We start from the raw sequence: 4,695 nt of genomic DNA, 5'->3' as shown, positions 1-4,695 counted from the left end.
AAGGAGTTAAATCACCAGAAGCTGATAAATGCTGTGTATCATAAAGTGAAGTGATCTTGAGAGGAGCAGTAAACATCAGCTGAAGATCCACAGAAGAGCTTCACTACTGTGTCTATGAGGAGAAATAAATGTGTGATAAATGTGTAAATGTGATCCATACAGGTGAAGAGACTCAGACTTTACAATCAAATAATGCAGCACGTGTGTTAGAAACATGATATTGAATGATTAATGTTGCTTTAGTATTCAAGCAGATGATCATTGTGTTTAATGTAAAGCTGGAACAGAGGAGGAAGAAGCTCAGATGAGTCTGTCTGGCTCTTCAGTTTAATAATATTTCTATTAAACTCATTCATAATGATTCAGATGTTTAAATGTGATTGTCAAGTGCAGCACTTAAATGTGTCAAAAGATATAAAGCAAATCTACAATGTGTCAAATGTCCATGTTACTTAAAACATTCAGTGACTGCATCATATGCATCTGTAAGGAGCAAACTGTGGGATCGCCAACATTACTGGGTAACTACTGTAAACCGTAATAACAACAACAACCTTTATTTATAAAGCACTTTTAACACAATAAAAATTGATCCAAAGTGCTGTACATAGTGCATAGCAGGACTACACTATAAAAAACAATAATTACAAATTTCCAAAAGCTAAAGAATAAAAATGTGTTTTCAGAGTAGATTTAAAAATGTCCAATGAAGGAGCAGACCTCACATGATAAGGAGCATTTCAAAGCTTGGGCCCAGCCACAGAAAAGGCCCGATCACCCTTTCATTTGTAACGACTTCGTGACACATTTAAAAGCAAGTGAAGAGTCAAAGATCACTCCAAGGTTTTTGATTTGTTTGCATACATTTGTTGAGAGAGGACCTAACTGTGCTTTCAGAGCAGGAGAGGAATCTGCCGGACAACCGAGAATTAAAACCTCTGTTTTATTCCATTTAACTGCAAAAAATTATTTGTCATCCACCTCTTGATATCATCTACACATTCTAAGAACACATCAAATGAAGCAGTGGTGTAAAGCCTTACTGGAAGGTAAAGCTGAGAATCATATGCATAACAGTAATATGAAATGTTGTACTTCTGAAAAATGAGGGCCAAGGGCAGCATATAAAGGGAAAACAATAAAGGTCCCAAAATAGATCCCTGGGGCACACCAAACAAAACAGGCGCAGATGACGAGGAACAATTTCCTAAATTTACAGAAAAAAATCCTCTTTTCTAGGTAGGAAGCAAACCACTTTAGTACAGTGCCCTTGACACCCACCATATTGTCACGAGGTGACAAAATTCCAACTGTCAAGGCGGAACTAATGTTCGTCGCGATTGCCTCCTGCCGGACCAATAACAACGGAACACCGGGCTAGTTCCGGGTTAGCGAAAAATCCCCGCGAATGGGGTGATCAGCCGAAATCGCCGGCAGCTGTGCACGTTGGGACACGTTGCCATTAGGGTAGGATAAAAGGAGAGAGTATGGACCAAAGAGGGGGATGTTTTTGGGGACTGTGTATCTCGGAGGAAGCGTGAGCGGTGGAGAAGAGGAAGTGGGGCTCGCAAACGGGCACGGCATTGTGAGTTTGGGAGAAAGAGCACGCCGACTCAACCGGAAGGAGGAAACCACTGGACAGTAAGATCGTTTGTGAGAGACTGTGAGTAGTCCAATCGATCTCCATCTTCTCTCTCTTGTCTATGGGACTTCCTGATGTGAATCCCAGGTCAGAAAATGGGCGACGGCAATCTATATATGTATTTCCCACTGATTGTTGAATTGCAGTGATGAAGTGATGTGATGCACTGTTTTGATGTGTGAAGTGTGAACTTAAACCCGCCGGATGGCCATTACTTACCTGAGTTTTCTATCACGTTCTAAGACGTAAGAAGAGGCTAACACTGTTGTACTCCACAGATATTTGAGTGTATTACCTGACAGCCCATTGTGTCGAGGGACGCATAGGTGAATGCTTTAACCGACTGCTTTGCAGTAAAACCCTCCAGTCGTAAGTTCTCTGTCTGTCATTTCTGAAGAAGAGGATTACATACCTGTGTATTCACCTGTCTGCTTTGCAGCGAAGTTCTCCCGTCGTAAGCTCTGTGTCCGCCAGCCCTTCAAGAGGATTACGTGTCTGTATACTCACCTGACTGCTTTGCAGTGAAGCTCCTCAGCCGTCAGTTCTCTGTCTGTTACTGGTGGAAGAAGAGGATTACGTGTCTGTATACTCACCTGACTGCTTGCAGTGGGGCTCCTCAGCCGTAAGTTCTCTGTCTGTTACTGGTAGAAGAAGAGGATTACGTGTCTGTATACTCACCTGACTGCTTGCAGTGGGGCTCCTCAGCCGTCAGTTCTCTGCCTGTCATCTGTAGAAGAGGAGGATTAAGTACCCGAAAAGTGCACCTGAACGGTCCTATAACAGCAGCCTCCTCCCAGTCGTGAGCTCCGATTCGTCCCTTCCATTGGAAGACAGCGAAGCCACTCACCAGAGCACCCCCCTACATTGCACTCTGTGGGCCTCTCGTGGGGTCCGCTGGACGGAACGACCCTGCCCAGAAGACTCGCCATTTTAGATCCCCTTATCCATTTTTTATACTCAATAAAATACTGTTACTTGAAGCCTTGTTGTCTGTCATCCTTGCCTGGCTTCTGTCCGACTCCCCAAGGGTGGTACGGGTCTTAGGGGTGGGTGCAGCCTGATTGGCCCGCCCCGACCTGTGACAATATAGTCTAGTCGTTCAAGAAGAATGTTGTGGTCAATGGTATCAAATGCAGCGCTCCGGTCTAACAAAACCAGCACAACACAAGAGCCTGAATCTAGAGCAAGCAAGATATCATTTGTAACCCTCAACAGAGCTGACTCAGTGCTATGTAATGATCTAAAGCCAGATTGGAACATGTCCAAAATGTTAAAAGAATTAAAATAAAATTGGAGCTGTGAAAAAACTACTTTCTCTAAAAGCTTAGAGATGAAAGGCAGTTTAGAGATCGGTCGATAGTTACTGCACATTTCTGGAGCAAGTTGAGGTTTTTTTCAACATAGGTTGTACAATTGCATGTTTACAACTAGCTGGAACGAAACCTTTGGCTAAAGAACTGTTTATGAGAGCATTTACCATATGACTAATGGTAGAAAAAACATCCTTAAAAAGACGAGCTGGGATAATATCCAGCTTAGAACCAGAACACTTCATAGTGGAGATTATATCAGCTAGTATTGTGTTATTCTTTGGTATTACTCAATACAAATGTGTTATTCTATGTTATTTACTCAATATGGTATTATCTTATAATATTATGCATAACTATGAAAGAAAGCAATATGCTGTGTTATTCCCAAATACTGGATGTCATGAAGAGGGTCAGGTGTATAAAGGCCCTCCCATAGGGCAGTACTAGTAGTATTGAACAGGATTGATACGATGTGTTTCATCTGGACCCCATGACTAGAAGTTTATGTTTATAAATGAACAAGAAGCTATTCAGTGTTAAACTGAGACAGTGAAGTTAAATTCCTGACTTTAAAAATAGTTTTTTTTCCATTATCTTCATATTTTACAGCTCTACTACAGTTACATTTTCACCACACCAAAAGCAAATTATTTATTTAAAATGAATCTGTTTTTTAGACATGATCAGGTGAGGCACGTTTATTAATGAGGAACACCATTATCTGTGATGCATATTGTGTTGTGTAAGGTGTCATTAGCAACTTTTTTGATTTATTTTTTATAGTAGTTTTAAGTCGGTTTACCGGTCCAGAGTTAATTATTCCACATACCACCATTACAAACCTCAAGACCTTTTCCCAGATGTTTTATTTGATGATGTTTTTCAAGATTTTAGCCAGCTAGTTACCAGCGCACTTTCTTTATAATAATTTTATGACTCCTGTTGATTAATTAATTCAGGCAGCCAGAGTGGTGAGTGAGATGAGAAAGTATAGTCTGTGACAATGGGCAACAGCTGTGTGTGTGAGTACGTGACCAGGTGTGTCGAGTTTGGGGTAAATGAGTCCGGGAGAATGGGAAACTGCTCCCTCTGGTGGTGAGAGGGAGAAACACTGGGTCCGGACTCATGACATTATTAAACAAACAAAAATGGTCTTAGTGAAAGATAGTAGATGCTTAGAAGTCGCATAAGAATAAATGTGTTTGGAGTTTGTTGAGGAGATGAAAATAATTTTGATAATTTTTACTAAATATGCCAAAAGTGAAATTGATGGGGACACTTTAATGAACCTAACTGAGACTACGGTAGTTTAAATATTCCCAAAAAGAAAAGATCATGTTAAATTCATAAGATTACAAGAACCTGAAGACTGAGATGGCCAGCAAGACACAGACACCACGAGTAAGTTACTACTCTTCATGTTTAAAAGTAATGTAGACACCTTTACTAATTATTAGCGACTGTGATCATTATTTAATGTGTTGTACTGAAGAACTTACAGACTTTAACATTTCTTCTGGTTGATAATGTTATTACAAAGCAACTTTCATTGCATTCATATTATGCATGGGGATGCTGGGAAACTAATCTTGCTCAGGTGTCTGCGGATTGTTTTTTATATTTGTAAATCATTGAGCTGTATGTATCATGCTAACATGCACTATTCTGCAAACCTTTTCTGTAGGTCTTCATATTGATATTTCACCTGGATCAATCTCAACACAACAAATTGCTTCAACA

The sequence above is a fragment of the Carassius carassius genome, chromosome 16, assembly GCF_963082965.1.
Source record: "Carassius carassius chromosome 16, fCarCar2.1, whole genome shotgun sequence".
In the NCBI taxonomy this organism is placed as follows: Eukaryota; Metazoa; Chordata; class Actinopteri; order Cypriniformes; family Cyprinidae; genus Carassius; species Carassius carassius.
The sequence above is the reverse complement of the archived record's forward strand: the minus strand, read 5'-3'. Positions refer to the sequence as shown.